At 45.8% G+C, this 27,294-nt stretch overlaps 1 long non-coding RNA gene across 1 annotated transcript in view; it reads left to right on the plus strand.

Annotated features, from left to right (window-relative positions):
• The window catches only part of LOC137561527 (uncharacterized), a 122,848-nt gene that overhangs the window by 42,434 nt on the left and 53,120 nt on the right, over positions 1–27,294 (plus strand). The gene's annotated exons all lie outside the window — the stretch shown is intronic.

The raw sequence follows: 27,294 nt of genomic DNA on the forward strand, positions 1-27,294 counted from the left end.
AAAGGGCAGGAAAGCCTACATTTTATATTTACATACATATGGGGTTCTCATGTTATACAAGTGTAAGTTACAGGATTATAAATGAGTATAATATGCCGGATCAGCCATTTTAGTTTGCACTTTGTTTATAATGACAGAAGGCATATGTGCCGAGGAAGCTAGAACATGGGCAGAAGCAGTAGGCTGCGTTCACACTGGTACTAAAAACTTAGTGTAACAAAATGGATACGAGCAGATGCCCACAGATCCTATGCAAAGCAATAGGATTCATTCACATCAGTCTGTTCTGTCCAATCCAATAAATTGAATGCCATTTTGTGTCCTGCATGACTTTTCTAGATCGAGTGGACGAAGCAGATGGCGACGGAGGCCAAAATCAATGTTAGCCTATGCTCGTTGCATGTATTTTACAAAATACTCACCTGTTGCCCATTCAGTTCCTCCTCCTCTGCTGTCGCTGTCCATTCGGGTCTGTGTATAATAGAAACACCAGTATACTGATTGCAGTGCCCTATCAGAGGCATCAGGCTACAATTAATTTGCAATAGACCAAAGGGAATCCTCTCTGCCCATGGAAGATTCTCATTGGTTGAGCTGGAGTAGTGGACCAATGAAAATCCTCCCTGGTGCTTAGAGATGATTTTCATTGGTCTTTAGCAAACCAATGGGAACGTTATGCTTGTGATGGGGCTCTGGTATTGGTATACTGGGTTTTCTAGAGTGCAGGGACCTCAATGGACGGCGGCAGAGACAGAGGCCCCTCTAGGAGATTGGCCTTGACGCTGGCAGAGGGGCTTAACTCATATGCCTGTTGGATATGTGGCACCAACAATCTTTTTTATTTTGGGATGCTGTGTTAGCCACCGGCTATCTGTGAGTTTTGAGCCCAGGTCCCTGTAAATTTTGTAAATATTTGCCCAGCCTTGTGAACTCCTAATATGATGGTGATCAGCCTGATTGAGCGACTACCAATTTTTGCTGCCAATCATTTCCCTGTATGTGTAAAATACTGTCATATCTATTATCTGGGTTTTTTTTTTACTCTGATGGGAATTTATTGCATAAGTTGCAAAATATGAAAATGAACAGGAAGGTTCAGTCTCTTATTCAATCTCATGGAATACGACAGTGCTCAAAATTCAGATATACATTTAGAAACCAACATGATTTTCAATACCAAAACCATTTAAATTATACATATTTATTTTCCCAAGCCATTCTCAGAATGCATTGCTGCTGTAAATTCATGGTTAGTCTCTGTATTTCTGAATCATTGATAATCTCAAAAATAGCTGTTTCCTATGCCAAATACTGCAGTACCAAAGAACAGTGAATGAGTGACTTGCCAATCTGTTTCATACTTTAGTCACATAAGTTTACTCTTTAATAAATCAGCAGCTCTGTCCACCAGACTGATCATCCTGCACATTATTTAAGAGGCACTGTAGTGACATATAGTAGAATGCAGAGAATTATTCAGTATACCCACTTTTACAGTAATTTTACTGGTTTCAGCATCAAAAAACTCTTCCTTTATAGATTTTTAATATTGGTATGTGACTCAACGCCCACCCAGTGCAAAATTCTCCTCCCAGGGCATTCTGGGAGACCAGGTATTACTTTCACTGGCTTCAGAATTCTCAGTAAACATTCCACAGAGCTGCACATGACTGGACTAAAGATGTCACCACCTGTGATACAGTTCAGATTTTAAATGGGCGAGGACAGATTTTACAGTGGGCAAATACTGACTAAATCATTTATAAATGAAAATTATCAAAAAATAAAGCAATTTTATTAATTATGTTATTTTCAGTACAGTTCCTCTTTAATATGCTTTTAGGCTTTGCATTTTGTTGAGCATAGTAGTTTGGCAACAATTTAGATTTTCAATCTACTAGGAGGGAAGGCAGGGCAGAGCTGCTGCTCACAAGCCTCTACTCAGAGCACAGGAGGGTTCTGTTGTCTGGCCAGCATGGAACTCAACCCCTGCTTAGGATTCTATGGAGGAGGGAAAGGTGGTGGTCAGCAGCAGCAGCAGCAGCAGAGAGGAGTGTATCTGGTGCAACTTTAGTAATCTGCAGATAAGAGCATTGCCTTTAATGGGGAAACAAGGAAGAAATGTCAGCCAAATGTTGGTCATGTGAGCACTATTGCTACCTGCTAAATGAACCTATGCATTGGACTGCTCCTTCTGTTGCTTCCTCTGCTCCTTCAAGTAGTTAGGCCCGTTCAGACTGCATGCGTTTTCTGTCGCGTTTTGGAAACGCGTGCAGGAGGCAGACTCGCACGACATCAGACAGTGCATAGAGTACACTGTCTGATGTTCACACTGCATGCGTTCTGGACCTGTGCGGTCCGGGAACGCATGCTGCACGCAGATTTTGTAAAAACGTGCGGCTGTCCCATTCACTAGTGATGGGATCAGCCACGCAACGCACGCAAACGCGGATGGCGTGCGTTCGTACGTGTTGCGTTCCGCACGTGTTCCGCACGCATGGCCATCCGCATTTGTGATCTGAACGGGCCCTACAGTTTTACCGCCATCACCACTACTTACGGTATATGTGACTGAGTGAATCACTCTTTACCTGCTATCTGTAGCTACCCAGAGTTTGTGTTGCTCTTTGTATTCAGGTTAACATCAAATTAATCTGGAACATAATAGATTTGAGTTTAAAAATCTGGAACCGCACATCTGCTAAGTTCACTGTATCAAATTTGGCAGAAAACCCACAGTGCACTTGCCTTCACAACTGCCAATTAGCAAGCAGTAGTGAGCAGGACCATGGAGTCATATGTGTGAAGAACCATGTCTCCATACATGGACTCTGGCTATCATCTTGGTGATAACAGTTATTTAATTGGAAACTTGTCATCATGAGGGTTATGGCACAAAGCAGGACCTCAACACTGCAACCATTTTACAGCCACCATGCATTTCCAAAGTGTTGTCTAGAGGGTGTAGTCAGTTAGGGCTGTGGGAGCAAAAATCATTATTTGCATTAAAACCCTTGTGGCTCCAGGGTTTATTCAACAATTTAGACCATGTTAGGACAGACAGGAAAGGACTACCGCTACATTTTATACAGTTTTTTCAATTCCACTATCAGTGTGTATCTGTTGCTGTGTTCTCTTGGGTTTATTCTATATACCATATTGGGCAGTGCAGGAAGAAACCGCTATTAAATCTTATGCAGTTTTTCTAAGTCATCTGTCACTGTGCCATTGCTCTGTGCTCTGGGACTTATTCAAATGAATTTATGTCATATTAGATCAGGAAGGTGGAAACAGCTGCCAATTTGTACACAGTGCAGTCACTTTGACTCAGCTCTATCTTCAGGGCCTTATACTGCAGCATTATACCATATCAGACTAGGCAGGGAGAAGCTTCTACCAATTTTAACAATTTTGGACAAAGTCAACTATGACTATGCAATTTCTATTTGAGAAAAAAACAATAAACTTGTGGGAATTATTCAGATTCATTTATACTGGCCTTTAAACTGTTCTTACACAGTCTTCGGTTACCAAGTTATGTAGGGACATTGCGGACGCCGCTGTGTAAAATAAAAAAAAATACTTATTTAGTTTACAATTTTTTAATAGTCGTATGATGGTGGGAATTTTATTGCATCGACAAAAGTGTGCGTAATCCACTTTACCTAAAAAACGTCTGGTACTTTAACACTATTGGTATTTGTTCCATGGAATTTAACCGGTTCAGCACCGCAGTGTCGAAAACCTCATGCATCCGAGCAACGTTCACCTCCCATTCATTCGCCAATAACTTTATTGCTACTTATCACAATTAATTGATCGATATCTTGTTTTTTTCCGCCACTAATTAGGCTTTCTTTGGGTAGTACATTTTACTAAGAATAATTTTTTTCTAAATCCATTTTAACAGGAAGCTTAAGAAAGAAATGAAAAAAAAATCATTATTTCTCAGATTTTGGCTATTATAGTTTGAAATTAATATACGCTACTGTAATTAAAACTCATGTATTTTATTTGCCCATCTGTCCCGGTTATTACACTGTTTAAATGATGTCCCTATCACAATTTATGGTGCCGATATTTTATTTAGAAATAAAGGTGCATTTTTTCAATTTGCGTCCATCACTATTTATAAGCTTATAATTTTAAATAATATAATAACATACTCTCTTGACATGCATATTTAAAAAGTTCAGACCCTTGGGTAACTATTTATGTTGTTTTTGTTTTTTTTATTGTATTTTTTTTTATTTTATTTTTTTTATAAAAAATGTATGTGGGTAATTTTTGGTGTGGGGGGGAAACTGCTAATTTTAAATGTAAAATAATATAATTATTTAATTAAAAATGTATGTGGGTGCAGTTTACTATTTAGACACAAGATGGCCACAGTAAAAAAAGAGTCCTGGATGCGAACGATCTCGCATCCAGGAACTAAAAAGAAGAGGAGAAGTTTCCTGGGGGCAAAAATACCGTGCTCTCTGAATAGAAAGCGTCGGTTTTTCTGGGGGGAAGTTAGATCGGTGAATGGGAATTATATTCCCATTCACTGATCGGGGGGCTAGCGGCGGGCGGTGGGAGCGCGCCCGATCAAACGCACCATGCGGCGGCAGCAGCAGTGCCTATTTGGACGAGTAAGCTCGTCCAGATAGGCCGAACTGGTTAAAGGTTCTTCCTCTTCCAAGCATAAGCATTAACTTAACTTCTCACCAAATATACAGTAGGTGAGACCTTTAAAACAGACATATTGTACAGAAAATCTTGAAACTGAGGCCCAGAGGACTACGCCAACTATCTGGGTCTTGATTCTGAAGCTTATCCTAGATTCCCCAGAACAGGGCTGGGAGTAGCCTAGATTCCCCAGAACAGGGCCGGGAGTAGCCTAGATTCCCCAGAACAGGGCCAGGAGTAGCCTAGATTCCCCAGAACAGGGCCAGGAGTAGCCTAGATTCCCCAGAACAGAGCCCGGAGTAGACAAAGAAAAGGAGAGGAAAAGAAAAGAGTGGGGGAAAAGGTGAAAGCCTCAGTTAAGGCCTGCCAGGGTATAAATTAGGAATAACGACCCCAAGCAGGGATGTGAGGAGCCTGTAGACCTTGCTCCAAAATCTGATTAACCTAGGGCAGGTCCACTAAATATTAAGCAGCAATATCACCCCTCACCCCACAGCCTCTGAAACAGTAATGTAACTTGGCCACCCTAACAGGGACCAGATAACGTCTTGTATGCTGTCTCCACAGTATGTAAGTTGTTAAAGCATTTGGGGAGTGTGGACCCTATTCCAAATGCTTAGCTAATAATCTCTGTTTCCCTTCTTAGACAGCACACCTCACCTGCTTTGCTAGCCGTGCCGTGTCTAGTCCGTGTGGCTAGCACAGACTTCACAGTATCCAAAAACATAAATGACCAGCACTGGCTTCGTCTTCAAAAGGCAGGGTTTTTATTCACTTGCACATTCGTGAACAAAACATAGCTGTGAACATCCGAAGTCCTCAAGGATGTAATTATAGCTCTATGTATCTTAAGCTCTTTGCTGCATTTCAGCAGTTGTCATTATATTTTCTCAGTCCCTTAGGCTCTTTTCTGTACCATTGCCAATGACCCTCCCACCTTCCTGTTTCGCACTGATTGGCTGAGCAGACTGCTGTCTAGCTGAAACATTATCCTCTGCTCACTTGTGTTTACAAGCAAGGCTGGGGTGACTCAGGATTGGAGGAGAAAAGAAAAAAGTTAAGGGAAGAAATGACATCAGGATTTAGCCTCAAACTGTGGGCAAAAGACATGGTTCCCACCAGGAACAGAATTCTCTTCATCTTCTATATAAAATTTGCTGAAATCAAAACGTGGACAGTACAATGCATGTGTTATGTAAGTAGATCAAGTATTTATCTACTTATATATGTGTTTTTTCCCCTGGCATAGTATGGCTAATCCTCCTGCTTTAACTCTACCTTAAAGTGAACCTTAAAGCGGAATATAACCCTGCATTTCAACTTTGCTCTAAAATATTATTTACAGCATATTATATGCAAAAAGCATTTTTTTTTTTAACTAGACCAGCATTGGAAGGGTTAAACACATAGGTTTAAAGGTCCTGGAGAGATATGCAGAAGTTCAGATAGATACATTCTATTTAGTTACATGTATCTATTGATAAACAGTTACACACTCTTTGGCTGTCGTCCAAGCTCCTTCTCAGTGAGAGAGATGAGTCACATTCAACACTTAGATACATTATGTAAACAAAATGTATCTATTTCAGCTTCGGATGCGTCTGCAGAAATCTAAAGGAACTTTAAAGCCCTGTGTAACCCTTCCAATGCTGGTCTAGTAAAAAAAAAAATGCTGGTTGCATATAATATACTGTAAATAATGTTTTAGAGCAAAGTTGAAATGCAGGGTTATATTCCGCTTTAAGTGAAAAAAATAAATTGAGTTTTACTCACCTGGGGCTTACCTCAGCCCCCTGCAGCTGATCGGTGCCCACGACGAGTCGCTCTGATGCTCCGGGTCCCACCGGCGGCCACTTCCGGTTTCGCCGTCAGGACCCGTCAGGCTTGGGAACGCAGCTGATTCTACGCGTTCCCAGCCAAAATAGCACCCCTATGGGGCCGCATAGGGGTGCTATTTTGGCTGGGGACGCGTAGAATCAGCCGTGTTCCCAGTCTTATGCTGGAGCTGCACAGAACGTACCCAGTGGAAAGAGGGTGCCGGCCCCCCTGGAGACAGGGTCAGAGGTTGGCATGCCCGGGAGAAGAAATGTGGTTTGCCTTAAATGGGATAGTGAAGGGGTGGTTCCCAATAAGAAAGCTTTTGTGGCTCTTCTCCTGGGCATGGGATTTAGACCGGTTGACCTCTTTGCCATCCTGGCTCCAGGGGATCCTCCTGCTTATTATGATTTGAGTTTCATGTCACAACATGGGCTGGACTCCTTTATGGAGGAAAGACTAAAGGACACGATAAACAACAAATGGCATGGGTTCACGGTAATTCCGCTGTCTAGACAGTCTTTAAGAAAGCCCATGTTGTGACCATGAATGAAAACATCCCTGTACGTGATGTTTTGGCATGGGTCCAGAACTTTACTGATGTTATGGCCCCTCCACAGCGAGTCTTGGATGACCTGGGAATATGGTTGGGGGAATATGAGGTGACCATCAAGTTACGTGTTAAGGACGGGGTGGTCACCCATATTCCCTGATCCGCTTTGATAGGAAAAGACTGTATCACTGTGTTTTACCCAGGTCAGCTCAGGACTTGTAATCGCTATGGCAGGAGGGGCCATTTCGCCAGTAGCTGTCCCAACCTGAGGTGCAATCTGTGCCAGGAGTTTGGGCACTCTGCCAAAGAATGCAAGACTATCAAATGCAATTTTTGCTTTTAGATGGGTCACCCATATACAGAGTGTCCAAACTCCTGGTGGCAGATGCCCTCGAAGTTAAAAAAAAGCCGTGCTGGTCTCAATGGAAGAGGAAATTTGTGAGTCTGCCCAAGCTATCCCTAGTGTCTCTGGTCTGTCAACTTCCCATGTGTCCCCTCCTACGTCAGTCTTACCTAGCCCCTCTGTGTCTACTTCCTCTGATATTCAGGCCGGCACGGCCACAGCGAAGGCTGGACCTGTGGAAGGGTATCACATCAGGGATGCGGCAGGAGGTGCCATAGGTCCTGCTTCCACTGGGCAGCAGCCCAAACCTCAAAGAGGTTCCAGGGGCAGTGGTTTTAGGCAGCCTGTGCCTTCCACCTCTTCTGGAGAAACAACAAACCCTCCTCCTTCCCATCCCCACACTCGTTCCCATTCCCTCCCAAGATCCCTTTCCTCCTCTCAACCCATCCCTCAACCCAATCCCCAATCTGTTTCTCCCCTTCCTACTAAGGAAGGCTTTTGGCCTTCCTCTGGGGTGTCCTGTGACTCCCGAGCAGAACATTGCTTACCAGCAACTAAGGAAGAGGTTAAACGTTCTAATTTCTGAGGGTGGAGATCGGAGGAAGATCTCTGAGGTCAAACTTCACCTCAAGCAGCAGCAGTACGACCAGCTGGCTTCTTTGGTTCTGGGGAGGGATCATGGGAAATACCACTCGCCTGACCCTTACCAGAACTACAAACAAAGTTCAGCGCTTAAGACAGCCAATGGTCTCAGGGATAGATCGGGGTCTCTGGCAAAGTCCAGGTCAGAGATCTTATCTATCGCTAGAGAGTTTTACGCTGACCCGCTTGGAGAGAAGTCACTTGACCAAACGAGGATGGAGGACTTCTCGGCTTCCACACCTGGTTTGGGAAATGTAAATGTTTCTTCTGCAGATTTGACAGGAGAGATTACTGCAGAAGAAGTCGCGAAGGCCATTGGTGGTCTCGCACCACAAAAAGACCCCGGGTCCGGATGGGTTGACGGCCGAATTTTACAAGGCTTTCACATCCATCTTTGCCCCTCAATTGGCTGGTGTTTTTAACAACTGCCTTGCTGAGGGCCAGTTACCACCCTCCACGAGGCAATCTGCAGTTATCCTCTTGTCAAAAGGTCGTGATCCTTAGATGATTGAGATTTGGCATCTCATCAGCCTTCTCAACATTGACAGGAAGATCCTGGCAAAAGTTTTATTCTGTCGTCTGTCCCAGGTAACGGATGTACTTTCTTGCCATCAGCACTGTTCTGTTTCGGGTAGGAGCACACTCTCAGCACTATTAGCTGTCCGGGAAGTCCTGGAATGGTGCAGGGCTGAAGGTTGAGGAAAGTACTTGCTGACTTTGGACCAGTCAAAGGCTTTTTATCGAGTCAATCACATCACAAGTAGCTATGGCGTTTGCTTTGCATTTATGATTTGCTGGGTAGGTTTGTTGATTGGCTGTAGACATTATACAAAGGGGCTGAAAGTTTCATGCTCATCAATGAATGGGTTGGCCAGCCTTTTGAAGTGAGTTCTGGGGTCCGCCAGGGTTGTCCTTTGAGATCTCTGAAATACGTGTTTGCCATTGACCCCTTCGTGAGGAGGCTAGATGGCGGCACGCTTGGTGGGATTCCGGTGGGCATCTCTGGTGTCTTGCCTCTAAAGGTGTTAGTGTATGCTGATGATGTTACTGTAGTGGTCTCAGGGGCAGAGCAGGCGTTGGTGGTTGCCGAAGAGTTCACTCGGTACTCATTGGCATCAGGTTCAAAGATCAATCGAGATAAATGTGAAACTTTCTGGATGGGAAAGGATGGAGAATCCTTTGAACTTCCTGGTTCCTTCCCTGTGGCTCAACCAGAAAAAAAATGTTTGGCATCAGATTCGGCCCAGGCGATTATGGCCTGCGAAATTGGGAAAGCAAACTAAAGGATGTCAGCGCAAAAGTAGTAGGTTGGAAGAGTTGGAGTTTAACTCTTAGAGAAAGGGTTGACTTGATCAAAATCTATCTGGTTCCAATCATGTTATACATCAGATACGTTGCAATTTTGCCAACATCCCTGTATACCAGGATCAATGGCTTGTTCTTCCAGATGCTCTGGGGGAACAAGCAGAACCATGTACGCAGAAACATTACTTTCAGAAATAGGCGGGAGGGTGGCCTAGGGATGGTCAACCCGATTGTCTTTTTCTCTCTGATTTTCATTAAGTACAATGTTGGTAATATTCTTGCAGAGAGCCTTTCCTTGGGAGTTGGAAGAGCGGAGGCCCAGTGAAACATTTGATAGCACGCCATGGCTATCTTCCGGCCTTGTATGAAGAAATTATTGCAGTGGGGATTGGCGGTGGAAGATATCAGATTGGTCGAGAGGAAAGCCCTCTTGGCTTGGGTGATAAATTCTTACTATCATGACATAATGACCTTGAGGGATCGCTTAGGCACAATTTTGGAGGAAGAGTTATGAATGCTTAACTCGCCACGAATTCCGAATAAATTGTGGGACATCGCCTGGCTTACTTTCCAGGGCAAGCGTTATGTTGGGGGAGCATGAAGTGCAGGAGTGTGGTGGAACGTGTTTGTCCTCGACCAGGGTTCAGTGTTGAGGAGAGCATGGATCACTTCCTGGTGTCGTGTCCCTTCAATATAGAGGTGTACAAACAGGTGGGTAGGGTCCTTAATATCCCATTTCTGGAACATCTCAGTTATGCTGAGTGGGCATATGGAGCCTTCAACCAACGCCAGGGTTATGATTTATGCACTTTATGCATAGTCAGTTTAGTAGTTAGGCGCTACACTTGGTTAGCACGGTGTGATTTAGCCATTAGAGAGAAAAACTTGCCTGTCCAGGTGGTGGTGAGCAACATACTCGGTGAGGTTGGGCAAATTCGGTACTTAGAGAGGCGTAAACTGGGAAGAGGAGCTTGGGCTCTGGTGTGGCAGAACATCAAGCCTCCATGACCTGGTGGATTCTCTCTTGGTGAAGGGTCTTTTCTATCCCTTACTCTTCCACTGTAGATTTTGATCTCTTTTATACTCATTTTTTTGAAGATGGGCCGCAAACACAGGGGAGTTCTCCCTTTGTGTTTCTGTAACGATTGGTGTCAGCAACCAGAGAGAGAATCTAATTCTTGGCGATCTGCAGTATCCCCAAGAATACAGATATACCTGATTATTGGGGATCTGCAGAATCGCCAATAATCAAATATGTCTAACCTTTAGACACCTGAGAGTGTAAGTGATTTGGTGCAACAGTAACCTTTGGACCACCGGGGTAGCAGGTGGTCTAATAAGTAGAGAAGACTCTACTGCAGTCAAGAACACCTGGAGAGGGAGTCCCTGACTGATAAGGAGCAGTGTCTCCTCTGAAGAGCAGGGGACCCCTGCGGAAAGGCTGGACACCCTGCGGAGGGTGACAGCCAGAAGGTCAGACAGGTTGGGTCGGCAACAGAGTATCAGATATGCAAAGTACCAAATCAGAGATCAGAAGAATAGTCAGGAAAGCTACAGGTCATAACAGATATCAGAACAAGGCCTAGTCTGAGGTGTGAGGTCCGTGATCTCACACCCTGGAACTATGCTAGAGAACAACACAGATGGTATACAGTATTCCTAGTCTGGGGTGTGAGGGCCGTGATCTCAACACCCTGGAACTATGCTAGAGAATTACACAGATGATATACAGTATTTCTAGTCTGGGGTGTGAGGGCCATGATCTCAACACCCTGGAACTATGCTAGAGAATAACACAGGTGATATACAGTAACTGGCTAAGTGTGGATTCCCAGGGCCTCCTGGTTCCACCACACTAGAGATCTGAATAAGGTCTGAGTGCTAACACATAAGCATTCGCAACGCCAGACAACCAGCAACTGAACAGCAAGAGATATATATAGTAAAGCACCCCACAGCGCCGCCCAGCTCCCATCAACCAATCAATAGCCGGAAAGGAATCAGCTGACCGTCCCGATCAGCTGATTTTCCTCCTATTGGTATAAAGAGCCTGTCTAGCGGCGCGCGCGCGCGCGTAGCTCTCTATCTGTGTGCACTACTAGGTCCAGCTAACCCAGACTCATGTTGTTGCGGCGAACCCGCCGCACTGGACGCGGAATCTGCCGCTTTGCCGTCAGAACGTGCGGCGGCCCCCACGCCACTCTGCCCATGGGCACCACCAGCTCCAGACAAACCAGACGCCTGCTGACGCGGACAAACCGCCGCATCAGACGCGGAATCAGCCCCCTTGCTGCCAGAACATGCGGCGGCTTTTCCGCTGTTTATCACAGTACCCCCCGAGGAGTGGACTCCGGACACCTTCCACCAGGCTTTCCAGGATGTAAATCATGGAACTCTTTCTTCAAATCCTCCGCATGCGTGCGGCAATCTGGCACCCAAGATCTCTCCTCTATGCCATATCCCTTCCAGTGGACCAGATACTGCACGGAATTCTGCACCAGGCGAGAAACCAGAATCTTTTCAATCTCATACTCTGGTTGGTCATCCACCAACACGGGGGGGGGGGGGGGGGGGTCGGAGTCTACCTGTACAGCTGGTTTCAACAGGGACACATGGAATGATCTCACACCTTTCATACTGACTGGGAGATCAACAGCATATGTGACACTATTAATTTTCTTGGCCACTGGAAATGGTCCTATAAACTTAGGACCTAACTTGGGTGACAATTGTTTCAAGGCCAGATGACGAGTAGATACCCACACCAGATCTCATGGGGAGAAACTCCACTCTACAGACCGATGTTTATCTGCCTGCTTCTTTTGGGTTTGGAAGGCTTTCCCTAGGTTCCTCTTAACCATTCCCCAAATCTCTTTCAGGGCCCTCTGCCAGTCCTCCAGAGCTGGAAAAGGAGTAGATGCGACTGGCAGGGGAGAAAATTTAGGTGATCTGCCAGACACCACTTGGAAAGGGGAATACCCAGAAGAAGAGCTCTTCAGATTATTGTGCGCAAACTCTGCGAATGGTAAAAACTTCACCCAATCAGTCTGTGCATCAGCAACATAGCACCTGAGAAATTGTTCCAGAGATTGGTTAACTCTCTCGGTCTGGCCGTTGGTCTGAGGGTGGTAGCCTGATGAAAATGCGAGTTCCATGTCTAATTGATGGCAAAAGGCCCTCCAAAATTTTGAAACAAATTGGACTCCCCGCTCTGACACTACATTTTCCGGAATGCCATGCAGCCGGAAGATGTGCTGGATGAAGAGATCAGCCAATTCCTGGGCCGAGGGGAGTCCTTTCAGAGGGACAAAGTGTGCCATCTTACTGAAACGATCAGCTACCACCCAAATGACTGACTTGCCTTCAGACCGAGGGAGTTCACCCACAAAATCCATGGAAATATGAGTTCAGGGTTCATTGGGGACTGACAAACACTGGTCCACATGACAGCCCAGGGGCCCCAGGTCTCTCTCACTCACTGGGGCCCCCAAACCACCATGCGACACCTAGAGGGAAGTGCGGGCAAGCCCTGGACCTCTCACCTCCAGGGAACTCACCCCACCACCTCTAAACTGAATGCCAACTGCAACAAACACAATTGCTAACTTCCAGTCAGAGCAATATCCTGCCTCTATCTGGCCAGCAGACGCTAGTCAGCCAATCAGGTGCACTGTCATACATCCTTTGCCTGCTGTACCATACCTAGCAGGAATTACATAGATTAGCATTCAGGTGGGAGGCTTCGGTTGGACGCAATCGTGAATTGCGTCGTTTACAGGGACGCCTCGTGTAGGCACATCTCCCACACGGTCCCCTCCCTAACCACTCACCTGTCAACCGCATCGTAGAAGCTGCAAAAAATACATTTAAAATCACAAACACTGGTCCACATGACAGCCCAGGGGCCCCAGGTCTCTCTCACTCACTGGGGCCCCCAAACCACCATGCGACACCTAGAGGGAAGTGCGGGCAAGCCCTGGACCTCTCACCTCCAGGGAACTCACCCCACCACCTCTAAACTGAATGCCAACTGCAACAAACACAATTGCTAACTTCCAGTCAGAGCAATATCCTGCCTCTATCTGGCCAGCAGACGCTAGTCAGCCAATCAGGTGCACTGTCATACACCCTTTGCCTGCTGTACCATACCTAGCAGGAATTACATAGATTAGCATTCAGGTGGGAGGCTTCGGTTGGACGCAATCGTGAATTGCGTCGTTTACAGGGACGCCTTGTGTAGGCACATCTCCCACACGGTCCCCTCCCTAACCACTCAACGTGCCCACGGGCGCCTGGCGAGAGGGCTTACTCCTCGCACAGATCGAGCACTCTCTTACAAATTCCTTACAATCAGAAGCTAAACTAGGCCACCAGGCACATCTAGCCAGTAGATCCTGAGTTCTGGTGGCTCCAGGATGACCGGCATTCTTGTGAGAATGAAAAAACTGAAGAATTTGTAAGCGAAAGGGCAGTGGCACAAACATGACCCCCTCTGGTTTCCCCTCTGGAACATCCTGTTGATAAGGACTCAAAGTGGTTGACCAATCTCTCCAAGTCTCAGTGGCTGCTAGGACTACCTTTGGAGGCAGGATAGCCTCAGGAACAGCGGACTGCACTGACTCGGGTTCAAAACACCTAGGGAGCGCATCGGCCTTGACATTCTTGCTTCCGGGAGTATATGTGATTATAAATCTAAATCTTGCAAAAAACAGGGACCACCGGGCCTGGTGAGGGCTGAGTCTCTTAGCCCCCTCGATATACTCCAAATTCATGTGGTCTGTGTAAACCTTGATAACATGTTCTGCACCCTCCAGCCAGTGTCGCCATTCCTCAAAAGCTAACTTGATTGCTAGTTTGGCATACAGCTGATTCTGTCGTAACCTCTCTAATACCCATCTGACATGCCTGTTCAGCAAGATTGGACGAAAAGATCAGTATATCGTCCAAGTATACCAGAACAAACTTCCCCAACACTTTCCTGAATACCTCATTAATTAACTCCTGGAAGACGGCCAGCGCATTACACAACCCGAAGGGCATCACCAAGTATTCGTAATGCCCATCGGGTGTGTTAAAGGCCGTCTTCCATTCGTCACCATCTCTGATGCGAACCAGATTGTATGCACCCCTGAGATCTAGCTTGGAAAAAATCTTGGCGTTGGTCACCTGTGTGAACAAATCGTCAATCAATGGTAAAGGGTAGCGTTTTTTTACAGTGATCTTATTCAGCCCTCTGTAATAAATACAAGGGCGGAGACCTCCGTCCTTTTTCTTGACAAAAAAACCCCCTCCCCTGCTGGTGACCGAGAGGGACGTATGAACCCTTTCGCCAAGTTTTCCCTGATGTATTCCTGCATAGCTAGTTTCTCCGGCCCAGATAGGTTATAAAGATGACCCCTGGGCGGCATACAACCAGATCTCAGATCGATAGGACAATCAAAGGCGTGATGAGGGGGAAGTTTTTCTGCAGACTTTGGGCAAAAGACATATGCAAATTCTGCATATTGTCTCGGTACACCTTCAACCTGAATGTTGGTATTACCCATGGTTACTTTCGCTAAACAATGATGATCACAATGGGACGACCAGCTCATTAGCTGACCTGACCCCCAGTCTATCTGAGGTGAGTGAATTTGTAACCAGGTCATGCCAAGAATGACGGTAGAGGTTGACATATGCAAGACCAGAAATTGCAGACTCTCCCCATGTAATACCTCAATCTTGATATGCACATTAGGGGTGCGGGACAAGGGGCGTTTACTCTGCAGAGAAGAGTCATCTACCGCAGTGACCAAGATAGGTTGATTCAAGGGAAGCATGGGTATACCTAATTTCTTTGCAAACTCGTAATCGATAAAATTAGCTGCTGAACCAGAATCAATAAAGGCTTCCGTGGAAGCAGTCTGACCCTCCCAGATAACCAAACAAGGGAGTAACAGACGATCGTTATGTAGAGGTAAAGACTGCGCGCCCAGGGTATTACCTCTGACTACACCAAGGCGGCAGCGTTTCCCGACTTCTTGGGACAATTCCGCACTATATGACCCTCCTCTGCACAGTATAGACAAAGCTGCTCAGTTTTCCTACGATTCCTCTCTGAATGAGTAATTTTGGAGTGACCAATCTGCATCGGCTCGGGTGGCGGTGAGGCAGGTGGAGAAGTGGCATAAGAGACATATCTAACCCTGTCCCTACCACGGGTTTGCTTTTGGTATCGTAACCGCCGATCAACACGTACTGCTAGAGTGATTGCTTCCTCAAATGTTTTAGGTTCAGGGTATCCCAACATCAGTCCAGAAACTGCATCTGATAACCCCGATAAGAAACAATCCAGTAGTGCAAAATCCCTCCACCTAGCCGACACTGACTACTTCCTGAACTCAGCCGCATAAACCTCCACTGGATCCTTGCCTTGACGCAAGGTTTTTAGTTTCCGCTCAGAGGTAGAAGCAATGTCTGGGTCGTCATAAATTATGGCCATGGACTTGAAGAACTCTTCAACTGACCTAAGTGCTTCATGCCCTGTTGGTAAATTATACTCTCAGGTTTGAGCATCCCCTGAGAGTAAAGTCTTAATAAAAGTAATTCTCTGTGTCTCTGTCCCTGACAAATTAGGCCTCAATTCAAAATATGACATTACACGATTCTTAAAATTCTGAAAGTCAGATCTATGGCCAGAAAACTTTTCAGGTACAGACATTCTCAAGTCTGTGACTGGAGGGGATCGCACTGAATTGACAGTCGTCTGAAGGACTTGTAGTGACCCAGATAAGGCAGAGATCTGGGCCTGCTGACCGTCCATCACTCTGATGAGATTTTCCACCGAGGTGGTGAGTGTGTCCAGACGAGTGCTAAGTGCGTCCATATTGTTTTGGGTCTGGCGTTCTGTAACGATTGGTGTCAGCAACCAGAGAGAGAATCTAATTCTTGGTGATCTGCAGTATCCCCAAGAATACAGATATACCTGATTATTGGGGATCTGCAGAATCGCCAATAATCAAATATGTCTAACCTCTAGACACCTGAGAGTGTAAGTGATTTGGTGCAACAGTAACCTTTGGACCACCGGGGTAGCAGGTGGTCTAATAAGTAGAGAAGACTCTACTGCAGTCAAGGACACCTGGAGAGGGAGTCCCTGACTGATAAGGAGCAATGTCCCCTCTGAAGAGCAGGGGACCCCTGCGGAAAGGCTGGACACCCTGCGGAGGGTGACAGCCAGAAGGTCAGACAGGCCGGGTCGGCAACAGAGTATCAGATATGCAAAGTACCAAATCAGAGATCAGAAGAATAGTCAGGAAAGCTACAGGTCATAACAGATATCAGAACAAGGCCTAGTCTGAGGTGTGAGGTCTGTGATCTCACACCCTGGAACTATGCTAGAGAACAACACAGATGGTATACAGTATTCCTAGTCTGGGGTGTGAGGGCCGTGATCTCAACACCCTGGAACTATGCTAGAGAATAACACAGATGATATACAGTATTCCTAGTCTGGGGTGTGAGGGCCGTGATCTCAACACCCTGGAACTATGCTAGAGAATAACACAGATGATATACAGTAACTGGCTAAGTGTGGATTCCCAGGGCCTCCTGGTTCCACCACACTGGAGATCTGAATAAGGTCTAAGTGCTAACACATAAGCATTCGCAACGCCAGACAACCAGCAACTGAACAGCAAGAGATATATATAGTAAAGCACCCCACAGTGCCGCCCAGCTCCCATCAACCAATCAATAGCCGGACAGGAATCAGCTGACCGTCCCAATCAGCTGATCTTCCTCCTATTGGTATAAAGAGCCTGTCTAGCGGCGCGCATGCGCGCGTAGCTCTCCATCTGTGTGCACTACTAGGTCCAGCTAACCCAGACGTATGTTGTTGCGGGGAACCCGCCGCACTGGACGCGGAATCCGCCGCTTTGCCGTCAGAACGTGCGGCGGCCCCCACGCCACTCTGCCCATGGGCACCACCAGCTCCAGACAAACCAGACGCCTGCTGACGCGGACAAACCGCCACATCAGACGCGGAATCAGCCGCCTTGCTGCTAGAACATGCGGCGACTTTTCCGCTGTTTATCACAGTTTCTGTATATATGTGTTTGGTTGAGGTTTTTATTATTTTTCCTTTTATTTTTTCTTTGCACTGTCCTGTAACTTTTTTTCATTAAGTTTGTCTTGTTTCTTTGTTTGTCTGCAGTCTTCAGTGTTCTTTCTCAGATTCTGGACGTAAAAGCTCCATAATTGCCATATGAGTGGTCTGAATGTAGTTTATGTTGGTGGCTTTAGTTGTATGACTGTTGTGATGTAGGTGTTGTCAGTGTATTTTTTTTTGTCTTGCTAGCATGAGTGTGAGTGCATGAGTACCTCCTTGGCAGGATTTTTTTTACTTATACCAGGTTGTATATTGATATAATTCACTATTTTTAAGGAGGTAGGAATGGCAATTGCAAATTTGCTGAATATCTCACTGATTCCCATACTGGTAGCATATGCAAAGGAGGTGATTAATCAAGAGTGACCTCTGCTTGAGGGATGACACAAGAGACTATCTGGAGCACAGGTGTGACAGTCTGGGATGTTATTTAGGACCCACAGAGGTGCACCATGTTTCTGAAATAGACAAACTAGTTGGGAAATGACTGCAACTTTATATAATATGCACTTATCTGTGGAAATGACTGCAGCTTTATGATATGCACTTATCTGTGGAAATGACTGCAGCTTTATAATATGCACTTATCTGTGGAAATGACTGCAGCTTCATAATATGCACTTATCTGTGGAAATGACTGCAGCTTTATAATATGCACTTATCTGTGGAAATGACTGCAGCTTTATAATATGCACTTATCTGTGGAAATGACTGCAGCTTTATGATATGCACTTATCTGTGGAAATGACTGCAGCTTTATAATATGCACTTATCTGTGGAAATGACTGCAGCTTTATGATATGCACTTATCTGTGGAAATGACTGCAGCTTTATAATATGCACTTATCTGTGGAAATGACTGCAGCTTTATGATATGCACTTATCTGTGGAAATGACTGCAGCTTTATAATATGCACTTATCTGTGGAAATGACTGCAGCTTTATGATATGCACTTATCTGTGGAAATGACTGCAGCTTTATAATATGCACTTATCTGTGGAAATGACTGCAGCTTCATAATATGCACTTATCTGTGGAAATGACTGCAGCTTTATAATATGCACTTATCTGTGGAAATGACTGCAGCTTTATAATATGCACTTATCTGTGGAAATGACTGCAGCTTTATGATATGCACTTATCTGTGGAAATGACTGCAGCTTTATAATATGCACTTATCTGTGGAAATGACTGCAGCTTTATGATATGCACTTATCTGTGGAAATGACTGCAGCTTTATAATATGCACTTATCTGTGGAAATGACTGCAGCTTTATAATATGCACTTATCTGTGGAAATGACTGCAGCTTTATAATATGCACTTATCGGTGGAAATGACTGCAGCTTTATAATATGCACTTATCGGTGGAAATGACTGCAGCTTTATGATATGCACTTATCTGTGGAAATGACTGCAGCTTTATGATATGCACTTATCTGTGGAAATGACTGCAGCTTTATGATATGCACTTATCTGTGGAAATGACTGCAGCTTTATAATATGCACTTATCTGTGGAAATGACTGCAGCTTTATATAATATGCACTTATCTGTGGAACCCCCAACCCATCATCAAATTTGTGTGCAAATTTGGTTGTCCCCTGTGGTGCTTACTACCCCTAATGTAGGCTATGATTCCCCTGTGTAGTGTATGTAGAAACTGATTGGGAACTGTGACCAGGAGGGTCGGTAAATAATACAGAAACTTAAGACAAGTATGTCATTTTAGTAGATTTGAACCAGCCTAGTCTGGATATAGCACTAGCAGCACAGTGCCATAGTAGATAGTACTCTTGCCTTGCAGCACTGGGTGCCCGGTTTGAATCCCAGCCAGGGCACTATCTGCAAGGATAGGTACTATGTAGGCATGTCAACACGTGCATTCAAGACTCGACTACTTGAGCATCTGTGCAATATCACAAGTGGTGAGAAAAAATCACCAATTGCTGAACATTTTAAGGAAATGCACAATAGCTCAATCGTAGGCTTGAAGGCGATGTGTATTGACTGTGTGGACATGTCTACAAGATCGGAGAGGACGGAGGAGATGCTTCTTCGTCTAGAGGCGATGTAGATGTACCGGCTTGGGTCGAGAAGTCCACAGGGCCTGAATGTTGATTTCTCACTTAAAAGCTTCCTATAGAATTAGTGTCTCATTTTAAATGTTTCAGCGGGAATCCTTTCCCTTTTCCCTTTTCCCTTCCCTGCTTGTTCCTGACTCCTCCTCCGCTTTCCCTCCCCCCTTCTCCTTCCCTCATCCCCCCCCCCCCCACCCTTCCCCCCCCCCCTTCCTTCCACATTCCCCCACACCCTCCCTAATCCTTTTCAACCCTTCCCTCCTTCCCTGGATACCCTCCCGCCTCCTGTCCCCTCCCCTCTCCAACCCCCCCCCTCCCCTCTCCCCCCCCTCCCTTCCCCCACCCCTGGGATTATAGGTTATGGCTTCCCCTGGATTGAGAGCAAGCTAATCGTGAGCAAGCCGATTCATCTATATGGGTGCCCTGAGAATACTGATGGTGTTGTGTACTGACTGGTTGCTCTTGTGTGAGTGGGAGATAACATGAGTCCATACACAATAGAAGAATAAATTCTAATACCCACCACCTTCGATATTTAGTTTACCTCCTTCACTTGGTTACTTACTTTAAGTGATGAGCGCAATGAATGAAGCCTAAATTGAAGCCTCTGTTTGGACAACATGGAACTGTATAAATATAAGTATAGATGTCCGAGTTCTGGAATGCTTAATGGGATCCTTGCTGAGGAATCATGGCCTGTCCGACCAATCAACTCATAGTAGATGGAGCCGTGGCGTGCTATGAATGCCTGGCCCACCGTGTACAAACCACGCCCTGATGAAGAATGGATGTGACGTTCGAAACTAGTTGGCGAATCAGCACACGCAGCCGACATGACGTCAACTAGTCCCAGCTATGCTGCCTGACTGTAAACGCCAGAGACCGTAAGCTTGTCTCGGCGTGTCCCCCGGGAAAGGAGACGTGGATGGTCGTGGAGCCTGCTGGACACAGCGTGAGAAGGGAGTTCACCCCTGTATGTCCCGTACAACTGAAAGGGACACGGAGTGTAAATAGAACTAACCCCAGAGCGCGTGACGAGTTTGACTCGGTACGGAGACCATCCCTGATGTCACGGATTTCCGGGAGGTTGTGAGTAAGGCAGTGAAGACTCTATGCACATGTTTATTATTGGGGGCCCCCCATCGCCAATTCTATAATTACCTCAGTGCTTGCTTGGATGTCTAATGCTTATACGGACTGTGAGCAATGCTTGCATGAGCTTTGCACTAACTGCTATTGTCTCTGCTTTGCATGAAGTTCTGATGATTTGCAGCGTTGGAATTCCCAAGGGTGTCATCTAACTGGGGACTATTAGAGTGGTGGTGTGGACCAGCCGAATTTATATGTGTATGGATGTCTGTGGGAGTCGGATGTCTGACGGTTATGAAGTGTGGTGGTACTGTACAACAGCGCTGTTGTTTTTAATACTGTGATCTGTTGCACAACCTTTTAAACTTTGCCTATGCACGATTAAACGACCTTTTTCCAATTTTTGCATGACCCCTTGTCACGGACTGGTTTGTTATAATTACAAGAGTGTGGGGTAGGTTGAAATTACCAGCAAATTAGGGAATATTAGGATCGTGGTCCTCCCTTTTCCTCTTTGTTCCCTCCTTTATTGACCACTATCTGCAAACACGAAAGGAAGACACGGCACTCAAGAGCTGTGTGCAGCAACAAGCAGTATTGAAGCAGGCAGTACACTACATGTTTCGGGCGGAGCCCTTCATCAGGTGTAACGCCCCCCCATCAACACAGGCAATTTATACCCACCCCCAGGAAGTGACAATATTCAAAACAGAACAACATCAAGACCAGGGAACTACACACCAGTGTCTACCCTGGAAAAACCTGAAAATAAACACTAGAGTACAGTTATACATTACATCGCTTATTCCTTATATATTTTACAGAAAGAGAATTAGCAGTGACTTATCAATATGATGAATTGAGTCCATTATTCCTCTGTGGAGTCCACCCTGAAAAAAGAGAGTTAGAGAAAACAGGCCAAATTATTATTTTCGTTCAAGCCATTCGGAGAGATACAATCAAATCTCCAAATCCATTTTGCTTCCCTTTGTAAAAGCAACTTATCTCTATTCCCTCCTCTAGTGAGAGGTGGAATAGCATCCATGATAAACCATCGCAACTGAGTCACAGAATGACCCATCTGTAAGAAATGCCTTGCAACAGGCGTATCATACTGTGATTTCCCAGCAGCCAAATTCGTGATCGCTTGTCGGTGCTGCTGTATCCTGCATTTCGCCATACGTCTGGTCTTCCCGACGTAGACCAAACCGCAAGGACACTTCAGACCATACACGACAAAAGGTGTGAAACAATAGTAGCGGTTAGTGATGAACATTTTTTTACCTGTACGCGGGTGCGAAATCGATCTGCAAGGAGTTTGTATGTTTCCTTCTGCTTGTGTGGGTTTCCAGACACTACGGTTTCCTCCCACATCCCAAAATCATGCAAGGTAATTGGCTTCCCCATAACATTTTTGTTACAGCAAATAAAGATTCATAATTTGGGGATAGAGTGACTCCCAGACATGGCAGGGTCCTGGTCCATTACTCTCTCAGTCTGCTTTCCTCAGTGGAAAGTCAAAGACCATGAGTATCTCACTAAGGCCGGGTAATCTGGATAAGTAAGTAAACTCTTTCAGAACATTAGGAATAGAAATGAGAAGCTGAGTTAGGAATCAAAGGATGTCGTTAGCAAATATCAGCATCTTATTTATATTGGCACAAGCAAATGGTTGTAGAACAAGAATGAAAAGCAAAGGTAATTGGAAAAGAACAAGAGTAATGTCTAAAGTACTAAACCAATGCAGTACGTTTTGAGTACATAGCATTTATCCTCAGGTAAATGGGGTTTTGATTGAAATTTTCTGAATTGGTAGTCTCAAATAAGTCCAGGAAAGTGAACCAAAGGCTTTAAAAATGTCCAGAGCCAAAGCCATCACAGGAATCTTTCAGGTATGTAAAACATAGCTGAGCGATACTGCTCTCCTGTCGCCCTGGGACAAATGCCATCTGATCTTTATGAGGTCAGGGAGAATGGTATTAACCGTAGAGCATATGTGTCAAACTGCAGTCCGTGGGGTCAAATCTGGCCCTCAGAACCATTAAATTTGGCCCTCAAGTGGATACCCCACTTTGCATTATGTTTGTCCCATTGTAGACCACCAAGCAAGCTATATTTGAGGTGAAGCCCTCGAACACCAGGAAAGCCATATGAGGAAGGTAGGGGGAAAGCACTAAACACCAGGGAACTCTATAGGAGAGGTAGGGGCCCTAGACACCAGGGAATTATATAGGGGAGGGAGAGGACCACTTGACACCAGGGAACAGAATATGGGTTGGAGGGGGCCATAAGACACCTGGGAACTGTGAAGAAACGCGGAAAAGCCGCCATCCCTCAACGTGAGGCGGCTGTTTCCGCGTCCAGCATGGCGTCACAACGCGGAAAAGCCGCCGCGTGCCGCATGGGCAGGGCGGCGGAATCCGCATTGGGAATGGCAGAGTCCGCATTGGGAACGGCGGAATCCGCATTGGGAGCGGCGGAATCCGCATTGGAACTGGATACATTGCAAGACAGTACTAGTGTGGCTGGGACTGATAGTCCACCTAGATTCAGAGTGACACGCGCGCGCACAGAGGCAGAGCTTAAATAACAGCCAGAAGGGAGTCAGCTGACCAGGCGGGTCAGCTGACATTTTCCACTACTCTCATTGGTCCAGCAATTAGGGAGGCCCTGGAGAGGTCCTTGTGTATATATACTGCTGGCTGTTCACTTGCTCTTTGTCTGGCGTTGCGATCACATACGTGGGAGCACCCAGATCCGTAGTCAGATCCATAAGTGTGCCGGGACCAGCTGGAGCTGTAATCCTACACTTAACTAGATTCTGTTGATAGCTAAAGTACTAGTTTGATTGTGATTATCTGTTATGACCCTTTGCCTGCCTGACTATCCTCCTGAACTCTGATCTTGCACCTCGATATTTCTGATACTCTGTTGCCGAACCCCGGCTCGTTCCTAGACTCCGCCTCTGCCTCCTGATTTTTGTACCTCGATATATTTCTGATACCCTGTTGCCGAACCTCGCCTGTACCTAGACTCTGCCTTTGCCTTCTGATCTTGTACTTTATCTGTCCGTGTGTGTACGACCTGGCTTGTCCGACCTCGAGAACCGACCTTACTATTGGAGGCGGTTCCCCGTCCTGTTAGTGACACCTCCCCCTGAGTGTCACTTTCAGACCATCCTTCCTACTGTCAGTCTGACTCCTCCCGTCTTGGAGAGCTCAGGTCTGCGGAAGGAATCTGTGCAGTACTCCTTGCTGCACTGAGGCCTAGTCCTCTAAGTGTTACTGTTACACCAAACACTACACTCTACTCAGGTGAACAGAGGTTAGCTGGTATATCGGATTATCGGTGATACTGCAGATCACTTATAATCTGGTATACATCTGTATTCCCAGTGATACTGCAGATCACCGGTAATCAGATCCTCTCTGTGCTTCACCGATCGTTACAGGAACTTTATAAGGGAAGAAGGTGGCCAGTAGATATAGAGGTTTGCCCGCGACTTGGTCCCAGTGTACAATTACAGCCAACTTTGTATTTGAGTTTGACACCCCTGCTCTAGAGGCAAGGATATTCCCCAATAATTCCCCAGTACTGGGATCTTACCCAGTCATTTGAAATGTATGTTAATCAGGGAAATAGTCCTGAACTGGTCTGCTGAAAGGCATTCTTGATAAACTTTGGGTATCATTGATATATTTTCTTGGAACATTCCTGTTGTGGGGTTCTTGCCCTAAGTTCATTTAAACTCTGGGACAGATTTGGAGCCACTTGGTCTGACATTTTTTTCTAGTACTGTGGTGAAAAAGTATCATGGCCTGAGGATTTCTTCATTTTCAAGGATTTGATGCGCACCTGCACTTCTTACGCTGTAATGGGTCTACCTCACATGTTATGCTTGTTGGTACTACAGTCTGTATGTGCTACCCACGGGCTATTTATACTCACACATAATCAAACATTAATTTTTCTTACCAAGACAGCTATTTGAGCTTTGCATCATGGCTGTAGGTCTAGCTGCTGATGCTCCTGCCCAATAATTATACAGCAAGTCAGAGAAGCCAACCCAATACTGACTGGTACAGAACTTCAGAGGCAGTACAGATGACATAATGTTGACACAGTACCAGTAAGAGGCCAGATGCCGTCTCCTGAGACCCTGACTTGAATCCCCCTTCAGAGGCTGGATCTTGGAGTTCAGTTTCCCCATCCAGCCCAGTTCTAGCACATATTCAGATTAAGTCTGTAGATGGCAGACCAGCAATCTTCTGTGGCTAAAATGTGATCTATAGACTTAGCCAAAGACTCTGCAGAGTGTAGTCTGACAGATAAGTGCCTAGCGGCACTGTTTTGTCACAAAGACTTTTTTTTCCTTTACAATATTGGTATTTTGTTATTGTAATATATATGAATTAACTACTAATGGGCAGAGCAGGATCATCCACAAGGCAACCTAAGGCAGGTGCCTGGGGCCTAATGGGAGTCAAGGGGCACAACTGCCTTTTTCTGTGAACCCTCTCACACCACAGATTACTAAAAGAATCACAAGGCTAGGCCACATTTACTACCTTTCCTAGGGCCCCATTTCAGCTTAAAGAGAAACTCCAACCTAGAATTGAACTTTATCCCAATCAGTAGCTGATACCCCCTTTTACATGAGAAATATAATGATTTTCACAAACAGACCATCAGGGGGCGCTGTATGGCTGATTTTGTGCTGAAACCCCTCCCACAAGAAGCTCTGAGTACCACGGTACTCTGGGTAAACTGCCACAATGTAACAATGTTCACAGACAGGAATTAGCTGTTTACAGCTGTCTCTAACAGCCAAGAAGATAAATGGATCGGCACCACCAAGTAATGATCAAGGCTCTTTTATTGAGCACAGCAGTAACAGACGCTGTTTCGGGCTAGCAAGCCCTTTCTCAAACTGCTCACCAGTGACACAACTACAACCACCATATATAGGCACCCACTGAGTGGGTGGGGACACAGATGGACCTGATGGGGAACTTCAAAATACATTTATCATAGGTATAACTCACCAGGAGCGATAATCCCAACTGCACACCAGGGTCGCACCTCACAGCGCGCCGTCTCGCCATCACAGGCCAATCAGAACGGTGAAACACCGCCGGCCAATCAGACGCGAGTCCCAGCAACGCCCAGCGTGACGTCATGGCAACTCGCCGTGCACTCACGCTCGTAGAGATCACTGGCCATGAAAATGTTCTGCCACCGCTAAATTGCACTGTGGATTGCGTATATTGTTTTTATGTGATGATACGCGGTCTTTAAGACGTTGAGTCGTCTTACCAATATATGAGAGACCGCAGGGGCATTATAACATGTACACTACAAATGTGGAGTCACAACTATATAACCCATTAATTTGCATAGGAGTACATAAGGATGGGTGCGAGAATGTCCTGCCTCGAATGACACTGTTGCACATGTGGCAACTAAGACATGGATACATACCACGTCGACCATCAATCGGACGCGTCAGAGCACCTGCCGTGAGTTTATCACGTATCGTTGGTGCGCGTTTGAATGACATAAGGGGTGGGTACCTAAATTCCGGTATTGAAGGAAGTCCATCCCTCAGAATGTGCCAATGTTTGCGGATGCTATGAGTAATAGCATCACTGCAAACATTGTATGTAGAGACAAAAGGTAATCTCACACCCATACCCCCTGCACTCCTTTTAGTTCTTGATCTAAAGCAACGATCAGGATAGCCACGCGCCTTAAACTTATCCACCATTTCACGTCCGCGCGCCTCTAAAAACAAATCCATCGCTGACAATTCTAGCAACGCGTGATAATTGGCTATGCGGTATACTCTCCTTGGTGCCCATGGGGTGAAAACTATCGAAATGGAGCACCGAATTCCGATCCGTGCTTTTCACATACAAATCAGTCATCAACAACGGAGGTTTGCTATCAAACTTTTGGAGATTGTGTTAAAGTTTAATTACTTTTGCTTTGCAGGTGCGTTCTACATGCAGAAGCGGGGCACTGCTATGGGCTTGAATGTGGCCCCCTCCTACGCAAATCTGTACATGGGACTTTATGAGGAGGCCTTTGTGTACACTAACTCACTTTTCCACCGTCACGCTTTGTGCTGGTGGCGTTTTATAGATGACATCTTTTGCGTATGGAGGGGGCCGCAGAGTAGCTTGCAGGATTTTGTGACACAGCTCCACGTTTCTTGTCCTTTTGTGCGCCTCACTATCCATGCTGACAGGACAATGGTCCCTTTTTTGGACATTATGGTTTCCCTTGGTGACTCTGGGGTGATGACTGATTTGTATGTGAAAAGCACGGACCGGAATTCGGTGCTCCATTTCGATAGTTTTCACCTATAGATTACCTTTTGTCTCTACATACAATGTTTGCAGTGATGCTATTACTCATAGCATCCGCAAACATTGGCACATTCTGAGGGATGGACTTCCTTCAATACCGGAATTTAGGTACCCACCCCTTATGTCATTCAAACGCGCACCAACGATACGTGATAAACTCACGGCAGGTGCTCCGACGCGTCCGATTGATGGTCGACGTGGTATGTATCCATGTCTTAGTTGCCACATGTGCAACAGTGTCATTCGAGGCAGGACATTCTCGCACCCATCCTTATG

Source organism: Hyperolius riggenbachi, chromosome 3 (genome assembly GCF_040937935.1).
Source record: "Hyperolius riggenbachi isolate aHypRig1 chromosome 3, aHypRig1.pri, whole genome shotgun sequence".
Taxonomy (NCBI): domain Eukaryota; kingdom Metazoa; phylum Chordata; class Amphibia; order Anura; family Hyperoliidae; genus Hyperolius; species Hyperolius riggenbachi.